Source organism: Equus quagga, chromosome 4, assembly GCF_021613505.1.
Source record: "Equus quagga isolate Etosha38 chromosome 4, UCLA_HA_Equagga_1.0, whole genome shotgun sequence".
Classification (NCBI taxonomy): Eukaryota; Metazoa; Chordata; class Mammalia; order Perissodactyla; family Equidae; genus Equus; species Equus quagga.
Genome location: NC_060270.1, coordinates 42,153,049 through 42,172,058, shown reverse-complemented (window position 1 = coordinate 42,172,058; position 19,010 = coordinate 42,153,049). Strand labels below are relative to the sequence as shown.

General features: G+C 38.8%; 1 protein-coding gene across 4 annotated transcripts in view; it reads left to right on the top strand.

The window, feature by feature from the left end:
- Positions 1–7,062: 7,062 nt before the first annotated feature.
- KCNMB2 (potassium calcium-activated channel subfamily M regulatory beta subunit 2) overlaps positions 7,063–19,010 on the top strand; it is a 223,458-nt gene continuing 211,510 nt past the window's right edge. For all 4 annotated transcript variants that reach the window (XM_046657943.1, XM_046657940.1, XM_046657942.1 and 1 more), the window contains exon 1: positions 7,063–7,495. The gene's annotated coding sequence lies outside the window, so the exon portion shown is untranslated. The remainder of the gene's footprint in view (positions 7,496–19,010) is intronic.

Below are 19,010 nucleotides of genomic sequence, written 5' to 3'. Positions count from 1 at the left end.
AAAACTCTTGCCCTCAAAATCTTTAAGCAAATTAATTTTCCAGAAAACACAGGATTTAACTTGTGGATTTGTATATCTCTGACATACAACAGAATCCCCTGCAAGTAGGATACTCCAGATTTCAAAAGGCATAGTTGGGAAGAACTTCTGCTCTGAGCAAAAGGAACAGCATGAATGGAGGCCTCAGACTTGCTGGTAGTTCTTCACTTTCCCTTTTATGGGAATAAAAACATTTCCATTCCAGGAAACTGAAATAAAAATTCCAACATTAGTAATTCTCTTCCTTTGCCTCCTTTCTGTCCCCTCTTGTTATATGACACCTGACTTCCACCTCAGTCCCGAAAGCAAAAAGAAAGTGAAAAAACCTCTCTGTGTGAAAGAGAGGAAAAAAACATCCCTCTTCCCACCACAATGACTCCCCTGCCATGGCAGGGTCATACCCTACTGGTGGAACTATGAAAATGATACAGCCCTGCAAGAGAGCAACTTAGCAATACGTACCAAGGGCCCTTGGAATGTTCAGACATTTCAGGCCAATGATCCAGACATGGAAATCCATCTTAAATAAACATAATCAGAGATGTAGACAAAGACGTATGTAAAAAGATCTTCAGCAAAGCATTATGCTAATGAAAAATAAAAATAACCTGGTTTTTTTTTTCATAAATTAGGGAAGATCTATATGACAAAATATTATGCATCCATTAAAAAAAGATTTGAAGATTTCAAAATAACATGGGAAACATATTGTAATGTTAAGGAGAAAATTAATATATAAAACTACCTACATAGTATAATCCTAGTTTTTTATATTAATAACTATACTATTAATGGAAGTTATCGCGGCCAACCCATGGCCGAGTGGTGAAGTTCAGGCCACGCTTCGGCATTCCCGGGTTTTGCTGGTTCGGATCCTGGGTGTGGACATGGCACTGCTCATAAGGCCACGCTGAGGCGGTGTCCCACATAGCACAGCCAGAGGCACTCACAATTAGAATATACAACTATGTACCAGGGAGCTTTGGGGAGAAGAAGAAGAAAAAAAAAGAGGATTGGCAAGAGATGTTAGCTTAGTTGCCAATCTTTAAAAAAAATAATAATAATAGAAGTTATCTGTGAATTGTGGGATCACAGGAGACTTGTTTATATTTCCTGTATACTCCAACATTTCACTTGTGAGCACGTGTCACTTTTACAATCAGAATTCAGCAGCGTTTTGTTTCTGAGGAGGGGAACAGGACATGCAGTGACGCCACCATCATCACCATTTACCCTCCGTAAAAGTACCATCACAAATATTTCAGTAGACAAATGTATTTGTTGATATCCGTTTTGCTGATTCTTTTTCTAAGTAAATCATGGGATGTAGAAATACTTGTTAAGACTTTCCTAGATGTCTAGCATTGAGTAAACACTTAGAAATTCTCCAAGTAAAAAGATGTAATAGATTTCTTAGGATTTTGCTATAGTTTTGTAAAGCAGGCCCTTTTGCAATGAATGTTTACACACTTGCCCGAAAGCATTTTGTCAGAGGGTTCTTCTACCACCTTAGAAAATCCAGCAACATAAAGTAAGCTATTAAAATATACACTGAATCTAAATGCCAATATACATATAAATCTTTGTCCTTTGTACCCAGCCTTGGAGCCTTCTGCATACCGGGGATTTTTTTATTTGTTTTTGTTTTAAGACAGATATCTTTTAATTAACTTATATTGAAAACAGCAGGTGTGGTACCTAATGCAATGTTTTATAGAAGGTACATGTTACTGCAGCACCATAAGTCATAATAATAACAACCACCAGCGATCATCTTCTCCTTGACTGCACATGGATACGCTGTGCCTGAGAGCCCCGTTGGTATAGGACATGCCTCCAGTAAACAGGAAGATTGCAGCTAGGCCCCAGCAAGTGGGAGAATCCAAATGAAATGAAATTCCAAAAACTGTCAATGCTCTATTTTATGTTTTATTTTGAAGCTGATTTATGTCCAATAGTCTGACAGGCTTCAGAAGGATGGAAACACAGCCCCAATAAGCTGTCCGCCAAATGCAATGGCTCAGCCAAAGGATGATGGCTTCAGAAAGTTGGTTAAACTAGCTTATGCCAGTGCTTTCTCGGGGGCATTCAGGCAAGGGCTCAGGCACCTCTGCCTGCTGGTGGGAGTGTCACATTAGGGAGGATGTTTCTACTACGCTGAAAATTCAGATAAATTAATTAACATGTATATTGTATTATCCTCTGCGTCCTTCTCTGGCATTTCAACCACACACGTACAGAATGGAAACATTGAAACCTGCAGACAGGACTCACTGCTGACAGACGGGGTGGGGGCGGTTCCTGCAGGACTTCCTCTCCTAATTGTTATGAAGATAGAAATGCAACCAAAGAATCCTCGGAGGGAGATGATCCAAATCATGGCCTCCCTAGATGGGTTCGTGCTTAAAGCCCTCAGATCAGAGAGCTTTGTTAAGCGGCCACTATTAGTACAGAATTATATTCAGTGTGGATTCTGTAATTAAAAGAATTGTGAAAATCTATAATTTATCTTTTCAAAATGCTTACCAACTCTACCTTAAAAACAAAAAAGCCGCAAAACAAAGAGCCGCAAAGAGAGCCTCTTTTTTTTACCAAGAGGGCTTGCCAGATGGAGAAAAAAATATACTGGTAAACTCCAATTTATTCCGGGTTTTCTTTTACAGTTTTTTAAACATTTTTTTTCTTGTGTTTATATTTCTGCATATTTCTAGGAGAAATATTAGAAGCTAGGGGTAAATTTTCATGAAATAAAAATAACACTGGGGGCCAGCCCATGGCAGAGTGGTTAAATTTCCGTGTGCTCTGGTTCCGTGGCCCGGGTTCACAGGTGCGGATCCCAGGCGCAGACCTGCTCCACTCATCAGCCATGCTGTGAAGGCGTCCCACATACAAAGTAGAGGAAGACTGGCACAGATGTTAACTCAGGGTCAATCTTCCTCGAGCAAAAAAAACAAAAAGAGAAAGATCGACAATGGATGTTAGCTCAGAGCAAATCTTCCTCATGAGAAAAAATTTTTAAAAACACACTGAATTACAGTTAGAAGATGTACTTACAAACTATGTAATCTTGGGGAAATTATTTAAGCTCCCTCATCCTCAATTTTCTAGATGGAAGTAGAATTACTAATATTTGCCGTGCCTCCCAATAGCATTGTTCTGAGGATGAAATGTGTGTGTGAATATACTCTGTACATACAAAGTTTTAGAAATCATGAGTTCACTAATCTCTAATGAGAAGGAAAATCTTTATGAAAAGTGATGTAGACCAATGAAACTCGCTTCATTCTGTCTTGGAAATCAGACATCATGCTTTAAATGTCAGATTGTCCTCAACTGTTTTCTTTTAATTACTTTCTAGGGCTAAGACTTCTAATTTGTACTAGAGAATGCCTCTTTTATGGATCTACACTGGGACTGAAGATCACTTCTGAGTGAGCCCGCCTCAGCATTCACAGGAATCTAACAGGAAGGAAGCAGGTTCTAAAGTAACTTTCCTGTTGTTCCTAGAAAAATAGTCACAACAGGGCAAAAGCAGTTCTCTCTGTATTATTCACAGCATAAATTATATGCTCCCAAATATAATTAGCACTTGTATCTGTAACAGATAGCTACACTTTCTGGTTATGTATCTATCAAATTTTCATTTTAATAGTGATGACTCATAATGAAATTATGCATTCATCGTTCCATTCATTAAACTGTTTGACTCGCAGGCTGTGCATGTAAACTGCAAATTCTCTGCATATGTGACCCCATCACTCTCACCCAGGCTCCGGTTCTCAACCTAATATTTGTTAACATACGCAAATTCTTTCCAGAACAAGTTTTTTTTTTTAATGTGCATTCAGACAGCAGATGCTGTTGAAATTGTTATCAAGTTACAGACGCACAGAGTACTCTTGCTGAATGTGTTGGGTAATATAGTTCTGAAATATCACTTCAGTTCCTGCCTTCTGCTGCCCCAAACTTCATCCTCCAGGGAACCATCCAAAAAAGCAATGCTAAGAGTTATTAAATTCCATCCTCAGATCTGCTGTTTTTGAACATGCTTTCAACAAACTCAGCATAGGTTTCTCTCTTGTTGAAGAAGGTATGAGCTCCAAAGACACTTTATTATCTGAAACTCCACTATAGGGGCAGAACTTAAGCAATAGTTATTGGAATGTGAGCCCGAAAGCAAAACCGAAACACTGGAGAAATTCTATCTTACGTGATTCAACAAGAGAAATTCTTCTCTCTTCCAGCTCCCCCCTCTTTTTCCTACTCATGCCTCCTTTTCTTCCTACTCTTTCTTTCCTCCTCTTCTTTCCTCTTGTACCCCTTTCCTTCTCTTTGAGCATTCATCCCCCTCTTTCTTCCTGCTCAGTAATAACTAGCATTTATTTTAGTATTTCTGTTTACAAAGAGCTTTACTCACCCCTTATCATACACCTTGTCTCACTATCAACGTAGTCTTACAACAGCCATTCCTATCATCCCATTCAACACGAGATGCTCAAATAGGCTAATGGAACCAAGTTTCAAAATCAAGCCTCCCTACTCCAAAGCCTGTGCCCCCTTCCAACACCATGCTACTTCAGGAAACTCTTTGCTTCCTCCCTCTTACATCACTTTTCCTCTTGTTTCTCTCTCTTCAGCTTCTCTTTCTCATTTCCTGCTCCTCCTCCATTATCTCAACAAATCATCCTCCATCCCACCCCCACTCCCATCTGAACATTGCCCTTTCAGGAACCTCCTTCACCCTCAGAGAGGTCAAGCGACCTTTGCTCCACCAGGGACAGAGCCTCCCTAAAGCATCACTAACTATCTCCACCCCAGTCCTGCCCTCTGACTTCATCCCAGGAGCAAAATCTTATCCATTTATCTCTTGTATTATTAGCAGCTGTTTCCTAAGTTAACCACATGTAGGACTGGAGGGAATTATCTAACTGGGGAGCTTTCTGACTTTCTCTCTCTCTTTGTCTCCAAACCATATATGGTGCTGTTCACGGTGTTTAAGTTGTTTGTTTTTAAACACTTCCTTACGTTGGAAAAAATTATTTGGGATATAACAATTTATACTATTATTCTCCTATCATTTTTTTTCTTTCTTTTTTGGTGCACAAGATTGACCCTGAGCTAACATCTGTTGCCAATCTTCCTCTTTTTGCTCAAGGAAGATTGTCACTGAGTTAACATCTGTGCCAATCTTCCTTTATTTTGTGTGTAGGACGCCTCCACAGCATGGCTTGATGAGCAGTTTGTGGGTCCACACCTGGGATCTGAACCTGCAAACCCCAAGCCACTGAAGTGGAGCATGCAAATCCAACTTCTCCACCACAGTCCAGCTGCTCTCCCATCATTTTAAAAAGAGAATAGCATAAATTCTTTTCCTCTGAAATAATCCTTCCATTACAAATTTTTGTATGATATACTTGCCTATAAAAAACAAAATTTTCATAAAATCCTGAAGAATTACCTCCCAACACTTTCATTTTGGAATTTGTGTGCTCTCACTTCAGTGGTGTCAGTTACTCCAATAACAAACTATGAAACTGGGGTCCTAAAGACAATGATTTTGTATTCCCCAGACTCCTTACAACTGTGAAAATTTAATTACTTGGGATGAAATAGTTTCTCATGCATGATCATGAGGCTAGTGAAAGGCTTTGAATGCAACACAAAAAATTGGTTTTTTTCTATTTGAACAATTGAAAATTTGAAAATTTTTCTCTTAGTCCTGTCAACATAATGGGAACAGAATTCTCTTTTCAAATTCAAATTACACTATTTTCTGATTTTGATTTTGCCCCAGGGAAATCACTATAAAGATGCTCATTCAGAACGAAACATGGTTATGGTTTGTGATGCAAGGATATTTTTCCACTAAATCACACTTTACTCCTGAGAAGAAATTGTAACCAGTCAAGTAACAGCTAAAATTCACATACAATCAGAACATATTCAAACCGGCAACCAGGCATTTTTACAAAACAGAGAAAGAAAGGAAAAACAAGGTGTCTTTCTTTTAACAGACATCTAAGCAATTTGATATTCAGTTCTTGCATATAATAAAATAATGGATGCTATGATCATAATAGTATTTCTGGATAACAAAACTGCCAGTAATTGAATAGTGGTGATTTATAATCATTCCCTTTGAGATCTTGTTTTGCAGTAGTTTTTGTTGTTTTTTTGTTAATCACAGATCATTTTCAATTCTATAAGCCAGTATGGTATATTTCTGTCCATATTCCATCTGCTCTCCCTAAGCCCCTCCCCTGGAGCAGGCCACTTGGTTCCCATAGTAACTACTACTTAACTGTTGCTCCCAGGGTAGCAGGAAGGGAGAAAGAACAGCAGAAGAAAAGGAGTAAATCTGGGTAGTTGGAGCATAACACATTCTCTATGTTACTGTGAGCTCCCAGGAACTTTTTTCTGCTTCCCTATTTGGGAAAGTACTTAGAACTTTTCAGAGTAGCATTTCCAGCCAAGTAATCCCCTCGTCTCTGATCAATGGTAAGAAATTCCTCTTCCATCTTCCATGATCACGACTGTCCAAAGTGGTTCAAGGTAGTGTTCACATCCCCACCCCTTCCACCCACCATTCATTCCTTCCATTGTGACAGTAGTGCATGGCATATTTTGCTTCAAACTGGAACATAAAGCTTTGTAAATCAGCATGAAATAATGAATGTGCTCATTGATCTGTTCAGTCCATTTGATACCTAATTTCAGACCTTATATAAATGTATACCCTGAATCCTACCTCAGTAATGATGGTGAGAACATTTCCTGTGGGGACTGATTCTCTTGCCTAACTCTAGAGAACGCTCGTTTTTATAACTGGGAGGAGCAGGAGTCCGCTGGGAGTGAGAGAATTATTTGGGGAATCCTAGAGTGTTTATTCTCAACTTCACTTTCCATGTAAAAATATCTATTTGCAAAAGGAATTCTTTCTCCAGTAGTTAAAGAGGATTTGGAAATCTGATCCAGTAGGCAGGGTGGTGTCGATCTTGGTCTCGTAAGGAAGTGTGAGCCCTCTCTCCCTTTTTAATATGAGAATTCGAAAGCAGTGGGGAAGTGATGTTGGACCTATCACAGCATTGCTAACAGACAGCCTATTACAGTATTTAATAAAAACAGAAACAGCATGCCTATCATAGGCTAATAAATCCTATCTCCTGCATGCTTTAAAAACAGTATGAAGCAGCTTTCACGGAGCCTCAGATAACTAATTTCAAGCATGGCTGTCTAGCGTGCCTGTCACTCCTATTGTCCTTCCAAACTCTTTCAGACATTTTGAGCAGGGAGTATTAAAGCTATGAGTTAGCAAGGGTTGTGACATTAATGGTCCAGAAAAGCTTTAGGCACGAGCGGTAATGATGATTACCGGTGGCTATTCGGAGGACTACACTGGATCGCTGTCATTAAAAATTAAGCGTGGCTTTTGAGGAAGATGTGACAACTACCGGAGGTAGGATTTGCATGTAAAACAAAGGAATCTGTTGCTGTTTCGTGCTTTTTGTTTGCTATGTGCCGCGTGGGTCATGAATTGCAGCCAGGTGCAGAGTGAGAAGCAGGAGGGGAGAGAGGGGAGTGGGAGACGGATCTGCTTAGAGCAAAACACAGTGGATAGTATTATGTTTTATGGCAGAAATGCCTCGAGGACAAACTGGCTCCAGTCTCGTAGCCTGCTGAGTGTGCATTCCACGTTGCTTTTCCCGTGGAGTAGAATGCTTAGAGGTCATGGAGAAAACAATTTGCTTCTTACCTATGGTGCCAACTGGGCTGTTGGTAGGGTTGAGTGAAGACTTTGGTGGGTGGGAGGCATAATGGTCCAAGAAAAATAAAGAAGAGGAAGCTGTTCTTAAGACTTGAAACCTGTTAGATAAATATTTTATTCCCATGGTCAATGTGCTTTGATAGCCAGAGTCTAATTTTTAAAAGGGAAATTGGAAGATTACAATGGATTTCCCTGATAAAAAACTACTTCGGATTTAATCTATTATTAAGGAAACTTGGGTACCTTCGTCCATTTTGCATATTGAAAGGCTGATCCACACTGTCTGTGTTATTGGTTTTCTAAAGCAGAGCAAGAGTTTTAGACTAAAAGAAGGGGCTTTCTCTCTGTTCCTGCTCTTGCTTTTAAACAGCTGCCGGGGCTGCAGATGGAAATGGTGATTCGCTAGAGGTTATGGACTTGGCGTTCCACCTTTTTCTTTTCTTCTTCTTTTTTTAATCAACAGCGTAAAAGCACAATTCTCCTTGAAAGATGAGAGGGGCAGTTGGGTTCCAGAGTCCAGTGGATAATGAGTGAATTTGCAGGGGAAGTTACACTGCTTTGTACTTTATTATGGGATCGGCATAGCTCAGTCAGAAAAGGAAATGTAAGGAAATTATAGACTGAGATTTTTAAAGCAAAAATGCAATGATCAGAAATCACTGTTTCCCCAACTTGATCTATGGTGCAAGTTGCAGTATTTGTCATTGCATATGACCCTCAATGTGACAGAAACATCGTGAGTGAATTTCTCAGTTCTGTTGCATTATTTCCCTGGTGGACTTCACAAACTCCAAAATGTAAAGATCTTGCTTTAAAAGATTTTGAAAAACTCTATGTTCTGATGATTTGGTTATAACAAATGGCAAAGATATGTAGAATAATTGTGTATTTATAAAAGAAGGTAATATTCTTCAAATACATCTAAAATTTCTATATTAATGCAGCATTAACTAGAAATAAAAGTGTAAGACAATTATAGTGTGTTTGTTTTCAGCTTAATACCAGAATTAAGGCTAAGTGAGGCATTTTCTCTTCTCTGATGCATTTGAGTTTGTACATTTGTGAGCTTCAGTGTATACTGCCATTCACATGCAAAGTTGAAATCATTGCCCTATAGTGTGTTCCATCTATGCTTAAAGTTGTATGTCTGTTTTTCCTAATAGTCTGGTGACTATTACGGAACCAGCCCAAACTCTCTTGGCAAGTCTTTATGTGACCAAGAGCGTGTGTTCATGAAGCAACTGTTTGGAATTTCTGATGCAATTAAAGGCTGTGACATAGTTTTCTGCTTCTTTGTGGCCAGTGGAATGTGTGACCTTGACCTTGTAAAGTCTCATTCTCTAGCCAATTGTGCTCACCAGTCAGGAAACCATATATAGAAAGAGAGAGCTTGCAATACACAAACAGAAATATACACATGCACATTTACTTACTGCTCTCAGAAGTTTACCACTGATTATTATTTCTATTGTTTTCATTAATTTCATTTATTCGAAAGGGACTCTCATTGGCTCTGATCTTACCAACATCTTCTGAATCTAATCACATGAAGCATTTATTTCAGAGGCAATCCATGCCATAAAAGTTGTCAACGGGAGAAATTATTTTGCTGTGGTCATGCTCATAACACTTTCCTCGTAAACTAAAATGACTTTTCACAATTTTCGCAGATCTATGGGTAAAGTTCCTATATTAAATCTTAATAGTTGGACTCTCACAACATGGAAAATATAGGGGAAATATGGTAATTTTTTCTTTGTAAGTTATGGGGAAAACCAAAACAAGTAATTCAGTCAAAACTACTTTGTGTCATAAATTAATTTCATTACTTATTTATATTGGTAGAGATCAACCAAAGCACTTCCAGATAACCTCTCCTTTCAGTTTCTGTTATGTCCTGTAATGAAAAAACCAACAATTCTCCAGCTATACAGAAAGCCAGTCTGGGATCCACCCTAACACAAAAAATAAGCAAAGATTCATTCGGTCTTGTTTTCTCAGTCCCCATGGATAGCACAGCCATCGTATCAGTCACCAAGACACAAGTCACCAAGTTCAGAGTCATCCTTGTTCTCTTTCTCTCTTACATACACACACAGTCATCATTCTACTTTATTGGTAGATATCAGACCAGACATTTCTCAAACTAATACAATCTTCTCTTTGATCATGTCTCTCCTTTCATCAAAATATGATGAAAACTGAATCTTCAAAAGTATTCCTGCATTCTATCAAACAAAAAAGCAGCTACAGTAATGAATATATCATATAATGCTAATTTTAATATATATGTGTCCATAAAAACACTAGAAAAAGTGCGCCAAAATGTTAGCAGTTATCTCAGTGTGATATTAGTGAAGTTTATTGTTGCAGTTGCCTCTTTTCCCATTATCATACTTTGTAGCACCCCCTGTGTCTTTATCCAAATTCCTAAGTTGTTTGTTGATCCAAGCAAGACGGAGCAGAAAGCCATTCCTCTGTCAGAGCCCCTTCCTCCTTGAGTTTCTTGACACGTCATGAAAAACTTAGCATCATCCTTTCAGAGGATGGCGTCATCCAGTCAGAGACCAACTCCTACCTCTTAACTCAAGTTTCCCAGAAAAGATTGTATGTGTGTCTGTGTGTGTGTGTGATTCTCCTTATTTTATAGATAGAGGATTTTTCAATTTCCTTTGCTGGTTCCTCATTATCTCCTAATTCTTTAAATTTTGGAGTGCTCTATGATGGCTCAACTATAAATCTCTTTTTTTAATCTATACTTACTGCCTAAATGAATCCAATCTAGTCTCAAGGCTTCAGAAACTGTCCCTGCACAGCTCACAAATTCTAATCCCTAACCTGGACTTTTCCCTACCCTCCATACTTTCATTTGCAACTACCTACATGGCATTTCCCTGTAAATATCTTACAGGCATCTCACACTTAACACGTTCAAAATCCAATTTCTGAACCTTCACACAAAATGTCCTCCTCCCATATTTCTCCCCATGTGTGTAAACGGAAACTCCATTCTTCCATTTGCTCAGAAGAAAAATCTAGGAGTCCTTTTTGGATTCTCTCTTCCCTTCACTCGTCACGGAAAACTCCCATTACCTCTATCTTCAAACTGCACCTAGAATTCAATTACTTATTATTCCCACTGCTACAACTCTGGGTAAGTTACCACCAGCTCTCAGATTATTGCAATATTGTCACAATTGATCTATTGCCTCTGTCTCACCCTGTTCCCATACAGACATCCTATTCTATACCCACCACCAGTGGTTATTTCAAAGTTGAAGGTAAATCATAATACCTTCCACTCAGAAGCCTCCAATTTCTTCCCACCTGACTGAAGATAAAAGCCAGATCCTTACAGTAGCCCACAGGCCATGTATGATCAGCCCCCAGGTTCCTCCCTGGCCCCGTCCTCTACCATTCTCCCTTTAGAACTCCATTTCAGCCTCCTGGCTGTTCCTCAAACCTGCCACACACTCTCAAACCTCAGGGCCTTTGACTTTGCCGTGCCTGCTTCCCCTACACAGCTACACGACTCAGTTTCTCACTCTCTTCAGCTTTCTGCCAAATGACGCTCTATCAAAGAAGACTTCCCTGAAAGCCATTTTTCAAATCACACCCCCTTGCACAATTCCTATTCCCAGTCCTTGCTTTCTTTTTCTCCATTGCACCAAATTATCCCCCAACGTTTTATATTTTGAGTTTTTGCTGTCCATCTCTCTCCTGCTAGAATGTAAACTCGATGAGAGCAGGGGCTTTGTTTTCTTCCCTGCTGGATCCATAGCACCAACTATCAAGTGAGTGAATAAACTGATGAATACAGGAATCAAATGTTTTTCCCCATTAAAATCCACTGTAGCATTAGGGTCCGAGCATAAGGTTTTTAACTTCAGGGTCAAAGCCCTGTGTCATAACACCCTGTTGATTTTTTCCAAAGAGAACAATACTCAACACCTTGAAGAAAGTCAAGGAGATTTATCAAGATGATTTTCTTTTTTCTCTCTACACAGGAGGGAAAAAAAATCACACCACTGATTCCAATCTATGTCAAAGCAAATAAAAATTCAATTTGCCTGAATTTTATCTTATCCAAAAGATGACTTCATTTTCAAAAAAACATCTTCACAGATATATACAAATGACTGTGGACATAGACATGTCCTATATTTTCTCTGCTCTCCCCTGGTGATGAGAGAAGAGATGGCAAAGCCAAGTTGGAAGGTACACTTGAGGTCAATACGCCTTTCTGAGTGTACAAGCCCCAGTAGCCTGTGTGGCAATAGAAATCAGCCAATAATAACAAAAAATAATTGTCCTATTCATTTATTGCTCTCAAAATCAGCCTGGTCAGTTTCATGATCTAGTTAACAGTGACCTCTCTACCACTCATAAGGCACATGTTTTCAAATGATTAAAGTATAATAAAATAATCTTATTGTCCAAATTTGGTACAAATAATAATGCCCAATATTTCTAGAATGCTCTATAGTCTAGAGAGGTAATGTGAAGTGAAAATAACACAGCATCTGAGACAATCGCAGGCTTTAGCAATAGATAGACTTGGTCTGCATCTCACCTTCTCTGCTTCTGTATTTAGTGACTATGGGCAAGTTTTTAAAATCTTACTGAGCCTCAGTTTCCTCACTAGTAATTGGTGACAGTAATACCTACTTCTTTGAGTTGAAGATTAAATGTGATAATATATATCAGTGCATGATTAGAGTACTTGGCACAGAGGAGGTGCTTAAAAAGTAACAGCTTTCTCATTGTCATTTAATCTTCACAGCATATCTGAGTAGCAGATACTATACTTGCCACTGAATAGATAAGAAAACTAAGGTGCAGAGAATTTAATCATTAAAATTGCTTAAGGTCAAAGAACTAGTAAGCTATCGAAATTTACTCTCCCTTCACTCACAAAGGCTCCTGATAAATAGAATGTCAGATTAACCATCTTGAATGTATTTTGTGACTAAAGGCTGCTAGTGATTAGGGGAATGTTTTTTAAGGGAAGATCTGAAGGAAAGATTTTTCTTTCCTCTGTGAACAATGAGAATGACTTATGTATTCCTTCCCTCAACAAAACATAGACAAACTGCTGTGAAACAACGTAATTGAGTGCTAATTTAGTCATTAATAAAACCTCCATCTCTAGACGTGCAGTATAGTGGAGCATGGGAACACAAGCTTCACAGCCTTGGAGACCCTGGTTTGAATCCCAGTTCCATCCATTGTTTAAAACTTGCTGAGGGCCGGCCCGGTGGTGCAGCAGTTAAGTTCACATGTTCTGCTTCTTAGTGGCCCAGGGTTGGCCAGTTTGAATCCCAGGTGCGGACATGGCACCACTTGGCAAAAGCCATGCTGTGGTAGGCGTCCCACATATAAAGTAGAGGAAGATGGGCATGGATGTTAGCTCAGGGCCAGTCTTCCTCAGCAAAAAGAGGAGGATTGGCAGTAGTTAGCTCAGGGCTAATCTTCCTCAACAAACAATTAAAAAATAAAACTTGCTGAACCTCACTTTCCTCAGCAGAAATATAGATGGTAATAGTACATCAAGCGTTGTGAGGAATAAATGAGATAATCTATGCATAACTGTTAGCACCATGCTTGGCACAAGTTAAGTGCATAATACATATTATCTATCTTCACTTTAACTATTATTAGCTAAGATGAAATTTTAAATATTATGTATATTACAACACTGAGAGTTTGGGTCTAAAGTATCTCCTTTAGTTCTTATTTCCTGGTATTGTATGTCTCTAAATTCATTCCGTAGATTTCATTTAAGAATCATTTAAGCATCAAGGTATCATATGAGAGTTCAAGGTGTTTGAGCATCTAGCCAGCACCAGAAACAGAATTTCCCGAAATGTGTGACATTTGCTCATTTCTTATTAAACCCAAAATGAAAGAGGCAATTCTGAAAAAAAATTGAGAAAATGTCTGCTTTTCTGAGATACTGAACCCAATTTTACATATACAGGTTAAAAGAACTTTGATCGAAGGCCTTTCCTTGGCCTTGTCAGGTTCCAGTCTCAATATTTCCTGTCTTCACTCTCTCTCTGGCTGCGTGGGCTGAATTACGGGTAAACTGACGGGATAAATGCATCATCATACAACATCAGTGCAGGACGTGCATGAAATTGGCAATTAGCATCATCAATTATTCTAGATTTGACATTACTGATTTAGTCATGCAAAGGAATTCAATTTCATTTAATTGCTCAATAAATTTATCACCTCCAATTAAACTATTGGGAAACTCTCAAATACAAATCGACTACGTAGGCTAAACTTTTCCTTAATCATTTCTGAACTTCATCCTGTACCAAACAACTGCTCAAATTTCAGATTCTTGAAGGTGGTTTGTGTCACTCATGATTGTATTTGTGTGGGTGTTTCTTGTAACATTTTGTCATTTCTCAAATCCACCTCTTTTAAGTGCAACTGGTCCCAACAGTAATATCTCTCTCCAAAAGTGTGGTTATGCCATTGTCATAAAAATGTCACAGATTTTCAAGGTTTGATTTTTTTTCAGTCTTCACAAGATATTGCAGCTTTTAACTCCAAGGATACCCTGTACCTAGTTCTACCATGGCTCTTAGCACACTGTGCTGTGATCTTTGGCTCACTAATTTGCTCCCCTCCTCCCCAATTAAATTGTAAGTCCCTGGAGGTTAAGGACTGGGTCACAATCGGCATGGTATTTCCAGTGCCTAGCAGAGTTCTTGGCAGTAGTTGATGCTCCAAAAGTATTTCTTGAATGAACGAATCAGTGATCTCTATACCAGATTTGTTAGTGTCCAGTTTGACCTAAGGAGAGCAAATGATCAAGTAGACAAATGAATCATGCTCCTCAGAAATGGAGTGGTGGTGGAACTATTTACAATAAAGCCCTGGACCTGCCGTGTGCTTACTAACTTCTCATTCACCTGTACTCTCACCTCTTTTCTTTATATTCTCAGGCCCATATCACATGCGCTTTGACTGTTTCCCCATCCCTTCCTCTCTACTGTCTGTCCCCAGCTGCTGCCCTATCTTTCTCAAGTATGGTGGAGACTTTCATTCGAAGCCAACTTCGAGTCTGACAGCTTCAGACAGCAAACACCTAACCCCCTCCTCGTCAAAGCCAGGGTGACAGATGAGCCTGGGTGAGAATTTCAGCTCAGGGGGAGGGGAGGGAGTAAATCAGCTGTCAAAATGTCAAGCCTGCCGACTACTTAGGAAAGAAAGAGGAGATGCTTATATTATTAGACTGGAGTACTGTGGCTCACATTTGCCTGCATTTGTACCAAATAGGGACATGTCAGACAAGTCCCACATGCAGGTTCCTTGTCACCTTGGTATTTTCCTGAGTGTGAAATTAAAACTCCAGAATATTCGGGACATGGGAGCTCATTTTCAGTTTTCAACAAATCCATTCAATGAATGAAAAAGAATAGTTAGGCAAGTAGTGAAATATGTAACTAAACTTTAAAGTATAATTTTTAGCCCAGATAATTAGGCTGCAAACTCTTTGAGAGCAGACACTATGTTTTTATAATTCTTTGGTGAATAAAACTGTGTTAAATATATATGATTTTTTTTAAGTAACTTTTTGATTGATATACACTCTCTCCTTCACCCCATTCCCTGAGGGAAAGCCATATTAGAGAAGTCAGGTAAATGTCTTATTATTTACCAGGCTACTTGGCTTGAGATTCAGGGTTCTAGAAACCACACAAATCTTAATTCCACTGAATCTCTTTTGTGCACTATCTTGTAAACAGGACTTTTATGGAAGAGGAAAGAAAGAAGAGCTTGTGAGTTCTGATGTTGTCTGTTTATTCATAGAATCATGTTACTCACAGATGTTTCTGTGATTGGAAATGATTTACAAAACCAATCCACATGGCCTTCTACCAAATAAGAATTCCCTTTGGAACTTTTCTCAAAATAAAGCCCTAACTACACTACTTGTGTCTGGGGAATTCCATTGTACTTTGTGACATAGTTCAGGACTTTATAAATAATGAGTTTCATTTTTCATATTTTTTAAGTCTTTTTTCATTATTAAACTTTTCACTGGAAAGCTGGAAAAAGTCAGACACCTGACTCCATAACTCCTATCCACAAAGGCAAAATATCTTTAAAAGTGAAACTCTTAGAAAGTTCAAATATAGGCAGCAATTCAAATGCAGATCGAGAATCTTTCTTCTTTGCTTGGATGCAGAGGATCATTCCGGCCATGCTGCATAAGGCCCTTTGTGAGAAGGAGAAAGAAGCAGTTCGTAAATCTTGCCCAAGAGATAATTCTTGAATATCTTGAGTTTGGTTTTGTATAAGCGTCTGAAAATTTCTGACCATATGAAAAATTTGTAGCTCCATCAAACTGAACTATAATATCCTCAGAAGAATTGTATCTCTGTAGAAAATCTGGAACCATTGATTATCTTTGGATTTTTTTTTCATTTCCAAGTGTACTCCAAATGATCAAACTAAGAGGAAAAAAAATCAACCTGATATCCAGAAGAAAATAATACCTAACTTTAGAGGCAAAATTGTAACAGGATTGATCCAGTTTCTTCCTCTCTGTGGGGATGATCAATGACTGGTTTAGCTTCGCTTCCTAGTGGTTTCATTTGATCCTGTGTGGTGCTTGGGAACAGCCATGTGGGGTTCTCTGTGTAGACAACTCAAGGTAACTATTTGCTTTAAAAACATAAAAATAGAACAGCACAGGAGTCAATTCTCTGTTGGAATGAATCGAAAGAAAAGTAGAGAGAGAGAGAGAAATAAAGTTCTTATCTAAAAGAGAAGGAAGGCTTAGATAATTTGTTACCACATTTGAGAGAATGTTTTTGGGTGGATAAAAGATAACAGTAGCCCTAGGACGGTGAAAATTGGCTAGAAAATGTCTATTACAACATGCTTCTCAATCTTCTAGGCCTATTTCCCCCTTGGCCAGTGGATTTAGCATCTCCTGAACTGAAACTGAAAAAAAATGGTACACATAAAATAGATGTGCCCTGATTTATATGTCTATAAAAAAATTAGCCTCTTGTGTAATTTTGATTTCAGATGGTGTTTAGCTTGTTTACTGAAAGAAGATTCTTCCCTAGACCTATGAATGTGCTCAGGCAACCATGCTATTAAAAAAAATCTATTCTCCATCCTGCTACCCTTTAATTGATCGGTCTTCATTTCATGTCTGCATTCATTCAATTGCTCATTCATTTATTCAATAAATATTTGTTGAACATCTACTGTGGACTAGGCACTATGATGGGTATTGGGGTTACAGTGTTGAGCCAAATTAGAAATGACCCCATCCTCCCCAACCATGGAGGTTACAGTCCTGGATGAGAAAGGCAGTATTCAAATAGTCACACAAATGAATGTAAAATTATAAACATAATAAGTGCTAAGAGATTATTTAACTGGAGACATTAATGTGGTCAAGGACATCAGGGAAAATTTCATTGAGGAAGAAACGACTGAGAAGCTCCATAAAGAATGTAAAAGTGAAAAAAAAGAGGAGCAAGTGTAAAAGCAGCAGGAATTAGAGGAGAAGCTTTCTAGGCAGAGAAAAAGACGCGCAAAAGCTAGTGTACAGCACCCTCACTTATTCAACATTTATCAAGTGTCCTGCGTGTGTGTGTGTGTGTGTGTGTGTGAGAGAGAGAGAGAAAGAGAGAGTTTCCTGCGCATATGGAGCTTACATTCTAGTGGAAAGAAATCAATAACAAAACTAACAAGTGAGATAACAAGGAAGCCTGTTAGGGAGAATAGATGGGGCTGCGCCTCTGACAGAGGGCCAGTGTGGCTGGAGGGCAGGGATCAAGCAGCATGTGGTTAAAGATAAGGCTAGAGAGGCAGAAAAGAGCTGGCTAGGTAGGACCTTATAGGTCATGTTAAGGAGTTTGCTTGTTGCTCTATGAGCAACGGAAAGCCACCCAAGATGTTAAGCAAGGGGCTGACGAGACATTTGTGCTTTGCAACAAGTACCTAGGCTACAACATGGTGATCAAAATGGAGAAGAGCAAGAGTGGATGCAGAGAAGCCAGTTGGAAGGCTATTCTAGTAATCCAGATGATGGTATCTTGGACCAGGCAGCAGCGGGATGGCAGAAAAGTGGGCAGAAGAAGCCATGTTTAGGAAATCTTATCAGAGAGTTGGTGGTGGACTAAATTTGAGAAGACATGGCTTGAATAACTAGATAGATGGTGAGATTATGGAACACTGGGCATGACTAGAGTTCCCTTTCACCAAAAAACATTCTGAAATTGTAGTCTATACTTATGCCTGCACTCCCTTGGTCCCTATTCATTTTTTAAGGCACTGGTGTGTGAACCCTGACCACACTGCTTTCCTGTGACTGTCCTCTTCACTCTTTACAAGAATCTCTTTGTCACCCAATTTGGCTTTTTCACAGCCCTCATGACTCTTGATCATTCTACAGTATTTAAAACTATAGATTTTCTCTCTCTCTCCATATATATTTATATATATATATTTTTTTTTCCTTGAAACCCTCTCTTCTCTTGATTTGAATTGTGTTTCATTTCCCATGTCCCCTCCTACCTTACAGTTCTTTCCTATCTTTCTTTGCTGGTTCCTCTTTTTCCTTTTCTTATTTTTTTTTTTGCATGTTTTCAGTAATTGAAAATATCTGTCTGCATTTACATCCCAAACCATCTCTCCAGCTGTGACCTTGCTCCCTAACCCAATTCTACATTACTTTCTACCCAGTAGACATCTTTCTTTGGTTGCCATCTTTACATTTCAAAATTCAGTTGGTAAAACTAAGCTCATGCTAAGACCTATTAAATCCATTCTGCCTCATGTTTCTATTCATTGTGCCACTGATTGCCCAGGTTTTAAAGCTAACAATTGTCTTTGAATCCTCCTCCAACTATGGACTAATTGGCCTGAGTCTTGTTGATCCTTCTTTCAACATATCTTTTGCATATGTGTCTATTCCTCCCAACACAAAAAAAGCCCCTTTATTCTTACACCTTGGTTATTGTGATAGCTTGCTAACCAAACTCCTTGCCTCTAGCCTGATTTTTTGAAAATGCTGTCCTTAAATCACCTGCACAAGAATTACCTGGGGTGCTTTTTAAAAGTGTTAATTCATGTGGCCTGTATTTAATCAGAATCTTTGGGGGTAAGGCATAGAAATTTAACAAACACCCTAGGTAGATCTATCTTCATAAATTTCGAAGAA